The sequence below is a fragment of the Alligator sinensis genome, unplaced genomic scaffold, assembly GCF_000455745.1.
Source record: "Alligator sinensis unplaced genomic scaffold, ASM45574v1 scaffold620_1, whole genome shotgun sequence".
In the NCBI taxonomy this organism is placed as follows: Eukaryota; Metazoa; Chordata; order Crocodylia; family Alligatoridae; genus Alligator; species Alligator sinensis.
Window position 1 is genome coordinate 1,166,027 of NW_005842260.1, and position 13,079 is coordinate 1,179,105.

Genomic DNA, 13,079 nt, shown 5'->3' on the forward strand with positions numbered 1-13,079 from the left:
GGCAGCTAAGGAAACAGGCTGGTAGGGCAAAAACTAGCTTGTGCAGAAGAGAGGCTGCTAAAGCAGCAGTCATAAGCTGCCACGGCCGCCAGCCATCAGGCCCTAATGAAACCCGTGTTCAGCTGGAGTGACGCCTGACCAGAAGGGAGAGGGCTTAGGCAGCATATAAGCCCAGGACCTGAGCCAGGTCAGGAAGTCTAGCCCAGCAAGCTGCAGGGTAAAGAATTCCTGCCTGAAGCCTACAGGAAGGAGCTCTGCTGACTCCTGGAAACCCCTAAGGATGTGAGTACAGTGCTGGAGGTTCGCATCAGGGGGATATTACCCAGGATAAGGGGAGATATGGCTGCTCTGTCGGTAAACTACTGTTGATGTTTGGACCCAGTGGGGGTTTAGTCTGTGTTATAGCCAGTGTACTTATTTCTTTGTTACAGTTCACACTGGCAGTTTGGGTTTTAAGACTATTAGGCCCAAGAGGAGGTCCCAACAATGCCCAGAACAGGGCAGTGACACTGTCCAGAACCCAGTGTACAGAGAAAGGCTGTGACAGGGCCAGGAGACTCAGGCAAGACCAGGCCAAAGGGCCCAATGGGAGCCAAACAGGCTCATTGCCCAAGGAAGGGTGAAGATGGGACTAGGGGGCCCAGACAGAGCCAGAGCAGAATGGAGACAGGGCCAGGGACCCAGGGCTGAAGTAACTTAAATGAGAACTAGTGCCTAGAAGCCTGGTCCAGAACAGCAGGCCCAGGCTAGACAGCCCAGTTAGAGAAAAAGGGGTGCAGACCAAGAAGGCTAAAGCCTTCACAAGAGAGATTATACCGTAACACCTGCGAGGCATGGGTGTGGCTGTAGCCCTGAACAGCTCTTAAGACTACAGATGCCCTAGGGAGCACAGATGAGCTGACAGGGTCCACTTATCTTGAAGTCAAGGTTGAAACAGAGGAGTTCAGGAGGGACCTGCTGACTGTCAGGGCAAAAACAGCTTATGCTCCATTAGACAGCCTTCCTTCTGATAAGTTAAATACATCAAGAATGGCAGGCAAGTGAGCAGGGGAGAGTACCCTAGAGCTGGAATAGGGAAAGTGTTTCATGGTCACCAAGGGGTGTCACAGCTGCTTCTAGAGCCGCAAATTGCTACACCACCTCATTGCACTTTCCTCTAGATCATATTTCCCTAGTTTGCTTATGGAGATATTGTATGACAAAGCTTTATTAAACTGAAGCTATATTGCATCTATTATTTTTCCCTATCTACAAGGCCACAACAGGAAATAGGTTAGTTTTGATATGTATTTGTTTTAAAAAAATAAAATAAAAAAGGTAGACTATTTTATCATCAACACTTTCATATTGTTATTTTCCAGAAGTCTATAAACAGATCACTTAATTATTTGTTCAGTATTTTTCTTGGAATTAATCTAACTGGTTTACATTTCCATGGTTCCTTTTGACTTTTGTTAGGAGTATGCAGTCTCTTTGTCCTTCTCCTTTCTGATGATTGCTAATCACTTTGAAATGGTTTAGCCAGTTCCCTAAATAAATACTGTAGTCTAATAAATTTTATTAGAGCCAGCTAATTTGAAAACATTTAACTCTTTATTTTTTGATCATCTACACCTATCTTCTTTCTCCATTCTAGCCTGAGCTTTTACTTCCATAACACAGGCAGACAAAATGGTTAACAGTGGCAGACATTTGGTCAAACTAACTTTTTTTTGTGACCAAGTCAAAATTAAATGTCAAAAGACATTAAACACTTTGGTCTTCTTAACACCATCTGTAGTTATTTCCTCCACTAACTCCATTGAACTTAACTTTTATATGAGTACATTAAGAATAAGATTTTCTTGTTGTGTTTTAAGTTTCTTGCCAGCTGGATTTCACTTTGTCTTGGTCTCATACTATACACTCCATCTTACCTTGGTGTTGGACTAGTTTGCACTTGTACCATTAATGTTACTTTTTTTAAGCAAGTGTCAAATCTCTGTATGTCCTTTCCTTCTTAGACCTACTTGCCCTGGAATCTTACTATTTAGAATTATTAAAGTCTATATAAATTTTCCTTCATGTAGGATGCAATCTTTTTATCATCCTATTGTCATCTTTAATACTCAGAAAATATAAGCAGATTTTAGTACTGGCAGTTGGACATTTCCAGCATTGTCCCTCAGATTGAAAGTTTCTCATGGTTATGCAGTTTTGAAGAATTTTTCCTACACATTATGCATAGATGTTTAAAGAACTGGATATTCAGCACAGTAGCAGAAATAAATTAGTACTCTCTCTTCACCACAGCAGGAATGTGACCCCTGTCTGATTCTTCAAATCTGCAAATCTTGCTACACACCTGTCACCTCAATCAAAGTTATACTCAAAGCCATAATCAAAGCTATGTTAAGTCACCATAAGCATCATAAAAGATCCCTATTAGGGCTGGTACTGACGATAATGTTTGTGAATGTTGAAGGAGACTCAGTCATTAACAAGGAATTATTGCACCTATAAGGGTGATTGCCAAGTACTATATCTTCAAGAGGCACAAGAAGTTTGGGGGGGAAACATAACCTCCCCAGAGATCAGGGATGGAGCTTGCTATCAAGACACCCCACAAACAATACAGCAGTGCAGTCTTCTTTAAACCTCACCTCATCCACACAACAGCTATGACTGATGAAAATACTAATAATAGATACCTGTAGAATTTATATCATATCAATCTACAAAACACTGAAGAAAAGCTTTACATTTACAAGTCCATCAAACCTCAGCTATGATGAAACATGAGTGATCATTGGTGACTTTAACAACCATACCATCAACTGGGTTCAATACCACCACCTAAAAGGGGAATAGGTTGAAGCATGGGCAGAGGTGCAGAATTTGAGCTTCATCCATGATCCAAAGCTTCCCAAATCCTGTAATATTAGCTGCTGGAAAAGAAATTAAAATCCCAACCTGGCATCTTCTAGTAAAAATGTCGCTGATTTTGTGACAAAACCATTGTGGAAAATGTTCTTCCCCCATAATGTTACCTGATCATTTTACAAATCAAAGTATCCATAACACTAATTTTAGTTCTCCTTTGACACCATTTCAATTCAGACAGTGAAGTGGGATAACTTCACCAAGCACCTCAATACTACCATAGTAAATATCTTGCCAACACCAAAAAACTATGGGCAGTTTGTGAAAATACTACATAACATCTCAAAAAAAACATATCCCAAGAGGCTGCAAAATGAACTGCATGCTGAGATTAGCACCAGAATCAGTGGATATATACATGAAATAAAACAGGCTGTGTGAAGCAGACCCATTTGCTGAGAAACTATTGCTGCAAGAAAAGAACTGGTTGTTATTCTAACAGAGGTTTGTTTGTTTTTTCACATATGTCAGCAGCCTAAATGTCAGTAGTCTCCACTTACTCACCAGAATTGCTCCACCACATGCCAGGGCTCAGTACAGATAGTAAAAAAGCCTAATGATGAGTTGATTCAATCTTTGCAGGTTAGTCTAAGCTGCATAGCTTGAACCAATAAGCATGTGAACACACACTTTTTTTTTTATTCCAGAAATGCAGCTACATGCCTGCAGTGGCCCAGGCGAGAAGCTGGGGGCGGGGGGGGGGGAGGGGGCAGGCTAGAGCGTACCTCCCTGCTTGGTTGCAGCAGAGAGCTTGGCCCAAGGCTAACCCATCCCTGGATGCTGGGGGATTGTGAATTAACATGAATCTAGAGAGGGTCTGGAACAGAAGTTCAATAAACCAATTTAACCTAAATTAGTTAAGTCTGATACTATAACTATCCAGGTTTATCTTAAACCAGTTTTGGCCATTTTTAAAGCTGTTTATTTGAATTAAACTTCTACTGTGTTACAGATTTGAATGGGTTTCTGATCACTTATACTGGTTTATGTGTAATGTCTGTTCTTAGCCCAGATGAGCAGTAGCAAGCAAACTAGAATGCATGGACACATTGCAGCTCCCAGTACACTAAAATCACAGAAAAATTTCCTTTCTTTACTGCAGCCACTGGATGGAGTCCTGACAGCTATGGAAATGAAACTATGGTAATCATGACTAGAGATGACTGAGGAGGTCTTAGGATGAATTTCAAAACTGCTGAACATCCTTTAGGCACAAAGCTTTATTGGCCAACAGGGAGAAGCTTGAACCACCTCCAAAGATGGGTGAGTAAGACTAAAGTTATTGTGCTAATGTGGGGATACTCTACTGAGGCAAACACCATATGCGAAGGAAACTCAGATTATTGAACACCTACTGGACTGTATGGAGGAACATGTACCAATGAAAACCTTGCCAAGCTACTGATTGAGCAATAGTGTGTGCCCATTTCTGGACTCACATTTGAACATGCTGACAGTAGAGCTGTGTAAAATTTCAATGGGTGTTTCATTTCAAAGCTGTTTCAATGCACTTTGAGCTTGAAACAGCAAAATCAAAATGAAATGAAAGGCCTTGAAACAGCTTCAAAACAAAACAAGGGCACTCAAAACATTTTGAGTTGTTTCAAGCCAGGCTTGCTTGCAGCTAAACAGAAACTAAGGAGAGGGAAGGGGAAGAGTGGGAAAGGACTGCTCTGATATTGACATCTAGTTCCCGGATTGATTCCCCAGCTCTGATTATTTCCCCAACTCTTCCTGGGGGGCATGGGCCGCCCAATCTGCGCTCAGGGTTTCAACAGCCTGGTGCTGCAGACTGGGGCCAGTAGCAGCTGGTTGGCACAGCCTGCACCAAGTGCTGGGAAGACTGTAGTGCTGCAACTGGCTCCAGCCTGCAGAGGCAGCCTACTGAAACCCAGCACACAGATTGGTGGCCCACGCCTCCCAAGAAGAGCTGAGTGAATGATCAGAGAGGTGGGGGAATCGAGCCAGAGACTGGGGGAATGATTCCCCAGCTCCCTGATCTTTCCCCCAGCTCTCTGATTGCTTCCCCCAGCTCTTCCTGGGGGGCATGGGCCCCTGGATGATGCAGGATGACAACAGGCTGCCACTGCCAGCTGGGGATGGCGGCAGCTCTGGGTTGTTTTCCCACCCAGCAGCAGCAGTAGCCTCTTGCTGAAACCCCATGTGCAGATCTGGGGGGCCATACCCCACAGGAAGAGCTGGTGGAATGATCAGAGAGCTGGGGAATCAAACTGGGAGCTCTGGCTGACAGGTGGATCCACCCCAGCTCTGGGACAGTGCACAGTATCCTGCCAAGCCATGCTGCACCCATGCGATGGTGCAGCTGCTGCATGGGTGCCAGGCAGGGGGGGGGGGCAATCCCCACTGCCGCCCCCCTGCTCTGTGCTGCACAGGAGGGCTCTGCCACAAGCATCCAGAGGCCCCAGTCACCACTGCCAGAGCCACTGACTGCAGGGATGTTATTTATTTTTTTTAAAGCTCTGCACTCACCAGCTGTGGAGCAAGCACTAGCACCCGAGTCTGCCCAGCACAGCCTGCACTGAGCACCAGGAAGAACCCAGTGCTGGTGTTGACCCCAGCTGGCAGTGGCAGCATGGGGTCATGCTGCATGCAGATCTGGGGGCCCAAACCTCCTGGGAGGGCTGCAGGGTTGTGCTGGACTCTTCCCAGTGAGCGCAGGCCCCCGGATCTGCATGTGGGATGACAGCAGGCTGCCACTGCTGGCAAGTGATACTAGCTTTGGTTTGAACAGTTTGAGGTGCAGTTTCCCAAAAACCTGTGCACGTATCTCCCTGAAACTTGGCAGGCTTCATGCTCTAAGAAGTGGCTACCATCCTTGTAATTTTCATCTGAATCAGGCAAGAAATGACAACATTATAGGCATTTTTGTGATTATAGCCTATGGCCAAAACTTCAGAACACATTGAAACAGTGTTGAAACAGCAAAAGAGTTTCAGTGAAATGAAACAGAACAGTGCTTCAAAACAGTGAAATGAACGACTATCCCTTTGAAATAGTGAAACGGAAGTCGAAACAAAATGGTGCTATTTCATACAGCCCTAGCTGACAAGACATGAGAAAAAGATCTTAATCTGTTAGCAAATTGATCCATCAGCATTCAAAGTAATTGTATTCTGAATTTACAATGGCTAGGAAAAAAAACTATTTTTTGAGTCAGATGACTCCTCCTCCTTCACTGTTGATTGAACCATCAAAAGACATTCCACACAGTATGCTGAGAAACAGCAGAAGAGACAAATACTCAAGAGTTGTCCTCAGAAGAGATTTCATTGAAAGGAGACACAGGAAGGATGCAGGAAATCAAGTCTACAGAATGGCTTCCTTATTCTTACATACTTTCAGCCAGGCAGGTAATTCCAGATATTTTTTTTCTTGAAAACTGCTTAAACATGAACTGAAAGAAGGAGACCATTACAAGAGCTTTAGTTCAAATGTAACTAAAGGCTATAAAGTAATGTGTTGACTCAAAGGCTGCATTGGTAAATTTTTCTAAGGTGGAAATAGTAGTTCCTGAAGCAGATGAGCATACTGTTACAGAATCACCCATTTTAATAAGGTAGAAAAGAAGAAGAATTTTCTCTGACCATAGCTCACTCTCTGCCTGCATAATGGCCATGTAGGAGGCTCTCATTGAGCAACACTTTCTCCGAATAATAAATGAGCAAGCCACCTAAAAAAGACAAAGTGTAACTGATAGATTGTATAAAAATAGCAAGACCAGCAATTCTTATACTCAAACATCTGATGTGAAGTGAAAACTATCATCCTTGGTCACCTTATTTCAGAATGGCTGAATAAAAATGAATATTTTGCTATTGCCAGAAAAATGAGAAATCCCATAGGATGTATAACCCAGTTACTAGTGTAGAGTGTCTATGGAGCCAAGTCAATTAAAAGCTAAAGAACTTTTGACAAAACATTCACCAAAAATTGATGTCAAAAGTTATCTGGTTCCAGAATTCTCTCATCACTTCTAGGGTAATGGACAGGTTTGATTTCCTACTCTTTGAGATTCAGATTGATCTGGGATAAAAAAGTGTTGCTATGAATCAGTTACAGTAGGAGCTTAAGCTCAGGTTCCCAATAAACATGGCCTTTGCCCTAATAATGCTTAGCCTATAACATTTGAGAAGTCAGTCAGTCAGTCAGTCAGTCAGTCAGGCGGTCGGTCACACTTTGTCTGTTCCTATGCAACCGCATCCACTGGAGCATAAACAAATAGCAAATCCTTTCACATTGTTGCAAAAACAGTTCATGCCTTTCTCTGAATTAATTAGTAAAGTAACACCCCACCCTGCCATATCTCTATTAATTGTAATAATTCTTCTTGGCCATGATTATCCTAGTGTGATTATTACTGATCATCCTAGCAGCCCATTATCCTAGTGTAGAAAGGATTGAAAAGTTTGAAAAGGAAAGGTAATCTCTTTGCTATTAACAGTCTAAGAACAGCAGAAATTTCATGATCTAGACATCTGAACACCAATTTCATAACCTAGATGATCCTTTGAGAAAATGTTTGAAATTTTTACCATTTGCAATCACACCTAGTAGAAGACCCTGTTGGTCCATTGGCTAGATACCAGCGGTATGATACACACCGATCAATACATTTCAGAAAGGACAAAAAAAAAAGACAAGAGTACAAAGTATTTTTAACAATTAATAAATTAATAAACTAAAATAAAAGGGTTAACAGGTGAGGTAATCTTTCAGTATGTTAAAAATTAAGAGAGATTTCATAGACATTAGGGCTGGAAGGGACCTTGGAAGATCATCGAGTCTAGCTCCCCACCTCAGGGGCAGGAAGTCAGCTGTGGTCAAAGGATCTCAGCAAGATGAACATCCAAATGTCTCTTAAAGGAGTCCAGAGTAGGTGCTTGCACCACCTCTGGAGGCAGTCTGTTCCAGGCCTTTAGGGCTCCGAAAGTAAAGCAGTTCTTCCTTATGTCCAGTCTGAAATGGTCTTGGAGGAGTTTGTGACCATTTGACCTTGCCATCCCTTGGGGTGATCTGGTGAACAGGCATTCCCCCAGATCCTGATGTACACCCCTTATATACTTATAGGTGGCTACCAGGTCCCCCCTGAGCCTGCACTTTTCCAGGCTGAAGAGTCCCATAGCTCTCAGCCTCTCATCATCAGGCCTGTTCTCTTGCCCTCTGATCAGGCGCGTGGCTCTCCTCTGGACTCTCTCAAGCTTCTCCACATCCTTTTTAAAATGAGGAGCCCAGAATTGGATGCAGTACTCCAGCTGCGGCCTCACCAAGGCTGAGTACAGCAGGAGAATGACCTACTGGGATTTGCTTGAGAAGCATCTATGGATGCAAGCCAGAGTTTTGCTTGCTTTACCAGCTGCAACATTGCATTGGTGGCTCATATTCATCTTGTGGTCAATCATGACCCCCAAGTCCCTTTCGGCTGTGTTGCTAGCAAGCATAGCACTGCCAAGCCCTATAAGCATGCTGCGGGGGTTTTTTTTCCCAAGGTGAAGTACCTTTAGTTTTTGGTGCTGAACACCATCAGGTTTTTGTCCACCCATTTTCTGAGCCTGTCAAGGTCGACCTGGATCACCATGCTATCCGTAGGTGTGGACGCTCTACCCCAAAGTCTGGTGTCATCGGCAAACTTGGCCAGTTCGCTGGCAAGAGAAAGAGAGTATTAAGAGAAGTTTAAAGAGTGCTCTCTTCATAGCATAAAGACAGCAATGCATTAATTTCCACAGTAAGGAGTCATAGTATAGCACTAGATGATACTGAACCTTCCCGGTGCCTCCATTTAGGAATTGAAACACCTTTCATTAAGCCATTTTGTCCTGGAGGCTGGGAGAGTGATTCTAAATGATAGTGTACACCTAATGAAGCACCTAAGCTTCCTATACAGGGAATGGGGAAACCTGGGAGATCCAGATATTTAGTCATTCACTAGGATTCCTAATAAATGCCTACTAAGTTCTATTTAGGCTTAGTCCTGCTATAGTTGCATAGCATCTGGTTCATAGTTCATTCTGTTTAGACAAGCAAATAATCTATAAGAACACATTAGGAAAAAAAATATGCTCAAAGCTCAAGATCTAATAATAAAAATAATAACACATAAGCATAATAATAAATAAAAATGCTACTAGCAATTTTCCATAATGCAATAAAAATAATCATATCTCTAAGTGCAGCATATGACTATCAATATTATCACTTTGGAATGGCAATAACTGTTCAGGAGAAGATCATTAAAAACAATATTATGAAAGCTATTCATTATTTTTAAATAAGTCTGAACATCATCAGTATATTAGGCATATACTCATATATTTATAATTACAAGTCTGTATGAATATTTTACAAGCATTTGTGGAAAAATATAAAACCATCAAAATATTACTATTTTTGTTCTTGGACCTCCTTCATAGTCATGTGAAATAAATTGAATAAATATGACTTCTGTGTACAAAAGATAGTCAACAAAATGCTGCATTCACTATTCTAGACTACTTGGGAGGTAAATTAATTGGGATTCACATTTTGCCCCATGTGAAAGGTAATATATAAAAGGTGGAATTGATAAAGAGGTGCAAATGTTCAAGTCTACTGGACCTCTGAGTTCACCTTACTATGAAATCTTGTTGCAAGCATGAGTAACATGGTTCCAACATGAACAGCAAAAAGACCTAAACTAAAACTGAGGTCTTCACTCTCTATTGAGAGTATCGATCAACTTTTTTCTATATCCTACTAGGTTTATCATTTTTCCTGGAATTCATATAAGAACAGTAACTTGAATGACTTTCCCTTCTGTGTGGATGTTCCTCTGTTATAGAAGCAAAACTTACTAGTCCTACAGCAAAAATACAAGATGGATGCATAAAATTAAACTGGTAAAAACCATGCAAAAGGCAAATGAATAATAAGAGGAGGCTGAGATGTGATCTTGTGGCTGCCTACAAACTCATCGGGGGGGGGGGCAGCAAGAAATAGGGGTACAATGTTTACCAGGGTGCCTGTTGGTATAACGAGAAATAATGGCCACAAACTGGAAGATAGCAAAATCAAATTGGACATCAGGAAAAAAATTCTTCACAGTGTGAGTTGCCAAAATATGGAATAAAATTCCAAGGGAGGTGGCACTGTCTCTTTCCTTGGATGTATTTAAAAAAAAGATTGGACAGACACCTTGCTGGGGTCATCTGACCCCAGCACTCATTCCTGCCTAGGGCAGGGGGTCAACGACTGTATGATCTAACATCTACCTTTCAGCCCTAACATCTATGAAATTATGAAACTATGCAGGGGTGTAGGTTTTTGAACTCGAAAGCTTGCTTAATAACTATTCTCCAACTATTTGGGTTGGTCTAATAAAAGATATCAAATTCACCCAAGGAACTTTGTCTGCCTATGAAACTATGAATAACACTTCTAACTAATACATGTTAAGTTGGGGTGGGCAATTGGCTGCTTAATGAGTTTTGATGAGCTGTCAAGGGCTGCAAGGGTAGCCCCACCCCTTGACAGGTGCCCCGCCCCCTGGTTACCATCTTGGAACCAGAAGTCCCACCCCCAACCCCTGATCTTTGCCACCAGAAGTCTTTTCCCTTTCCCCAGAAGTACTCCTTGGTGGTGGTTGCCATCTTGAAACCGGAAAAAAACCCAAATCACATACTAAAAAAATAAAATCAAATATCTACTAATACTTATTTTAATTATATTTTTTAAAGTATTTTTGTCCTGATTTCTGTGTGTTTGCATGGTATATCTAGAGGTGATTGCATAGTAGCTTAAAATAATTTTACTCTTCTTTATGGGGTGTGGAGAGTGTGGGTATGGTCATGAGAGGGTGGGTGTTTGAGGTGGGGCATGTGGGACGGTGTGTGGGTATGGTGCAGGGTGGGGGAAGTGTGTGTGAGGCTGTGGGAGGGTTTGGGTATGTTTGGGAGTATGGGGTGGAGGGTCTGGGAGGGTGTGGGTATGTGGGGGGTATGGCTACATGTGGGTCATGTGTGGGTGTGAGTATGTGGGTGGGGGCTGTGGGGTTCTGGTGGGGGGAATAAGAGTTTGTGTGGGGTCTGTGGAAGGGTGTGGATGCATGTGGGATTATGGTTCATGGTGTGGAACTGTGTGTCAGGGCTGTGGGAGGGTGTGAATGTGTTAGGAATATGTTGAAGGGTGGGGTGTGTGGGAGGGTGTATGGAGGGGGATGTCGGGGGCAGGGGTCCATGGAGTCCCAAGAGTGTTCAAGTCCCTGAAGCTGCATGTGGTGTCGCAAGTGGGGCAGCCCCATCTGGCCCTATTGGATGCAACTCCCCTCACTCCCAGCCCAGTTCCCAGCCGCAGATGGTGGCAGCATATGGGGCCAGCCCCACCCAGGACAATAGCACTCCCACACGAGTTCCCATTTGCATATGGTGGCAGGGTGTGGGACCAGCCCCCAGGCATCATAGTGTGCATTTCCCATGCTCCTGGCCAAGACCCCAGCCACAGGTAGGGGCAGCATGCAGGGCCAGTCTCACCCAGCCCCATAGCATACAGCTCCTGCCAAAGTCCCTGGCTGTACATGGTGGCAGCATGCAGGGCCAGCTCCACCCAGCCCACACAGCATACGTATCCTGCACTCCCACCCCAGTTCCTGGCTGCATGTGGTAGCAGCTTGTGGGCCCAGCCTCACTCACCCCCATAGCATGCAGATCCTGCACTCCTGCAACATGCAGGGTCAGCCCAGCCCAACCCCATAGTGTATCCCATGCTCCTGACCCCATTCCCACAAAGGGAGTCCCTGGTCCCAGCCCAGTGGGGCCCATACCTGCATTTCCAGGCTCACAGGAAGGGAGGTTGGGAACAGTCTTTGGTTGGCCAGGAAAAAGCCTCTGTCAGGGAGAGGTTTCTTGTCTCTAGCACCCACTAGCTCAGGGTTGGGGTGAGTCATGTCAGGGTGGGGTGGAGGGTGGTGATTGCTTAGCAAGCAGAGCTGCACCTCCTGCATGGAGGCATGAGCTTGCAGAGGGACAGCCCAGGACCAGGGCTTACACAGGACTTATGGAGGGGCACAATGGGCCAGATAGAATTGCCTAGTGGCCAGATCTGGCCCACAGGCTGTATTTTGCCCACCCCTGTGTTAAGTGGTGAAGTTAAGGTTCTCAAGCCCCTTGCATAACCCCTTTAACTCAGGAGAGCAAAATAAAGAATATATATGCCTTGGGTTGAGTAAAATGTGTGTGGGTATGAGGAAACTTGAATTTGAAACTTGCAAATATACTGCTCAGCTTCTTCCTCCTTACTAGCTCTGAGGAAAGTGTAATTTGAGGACCCTTGCACTTCTTGTCTGCTCATCCTGTCTTGCCAAACATTTTGAAGGCAGCACACCAAACCTGTCATTTTGAAATGAAGCCAGCTTGTAACATTCTGCAGTGCCATTTTATTATGAATTACCTCTGTGCACATCAGAAGATTGAATACCAATGGGCTCGTGACTATGAAATTGGGAATTGTTGGAGGCTAGAACCGTTTGCTAATTTCATTAATATTATACTAGATGTGGGATTAAATAATGCTGTCTGTCAATACATTAGCAATCAGTTGTGTCCCAAATAAATCCTATATTCTCTGGATACTTTAAGCCCTAATTATCAAACTATGAAAAGACAAAAGTCTCTGCATTATAAGAAGAAGAAATATTAAGAAACAGGATTGCAGGATTGAAAGAGACCTCTTTGGGCATACAATTGAGTTTCCTGTATTCACAGGCAACCATTTGTCTGAAAAGCTCCACAAGAATATCCACTCCAGCCACTTTTGCGCAGCTGCAAAGCAACTGATTTGAAAAATAAAGAAGCAAAATGCATACTAACATACAATGTGCTGCAGGAAGAGAGCAGAGAAGACAACGGCAACACCAATGACTTATCTATTGCAATGATAGGAGAATAATATAGGAGGAAAATTGGTGATGAGAAGCAATGTCCAAATGACATTTCTGAATATTTTATAATGCTTAGATTTTACTAAGCCTTTGTGGGTAGAATTTTTTGTAAAAGATACCACACTGTGTAGATTCAAGATCACTGATTAAATAACAACAAGAATGGAAATTACTGCTGGAAGCTGTCTCGGACGGCCAGGACCGACTCGAGTTACACTCGTACATCAGG

The 13,079-nt window shown here is 43.4% G+C and overlaps 1 long non-coding RNA gene across 1 annotated transcript; it reads left to right on the forward strand.

Annotated features, from left to right (window-relative positions):
• The first annotated feature begins 221 nt into the window (after positions 1–221).
• LOC102379286 lies at positions 222–12,731 on the forward strand. Its single transcript, XR_324330.1, has 3 exons — positions 222–282; positions 4,025–4,185; positions 12,675–12,731. It is a non-coding gene; the product is annotated as an uncharacterized LOC102379286 (long non-coding RNA).
• The last annotated feature ends 348 nt before the right edge of the window (positions 12,732–13,079 follow it).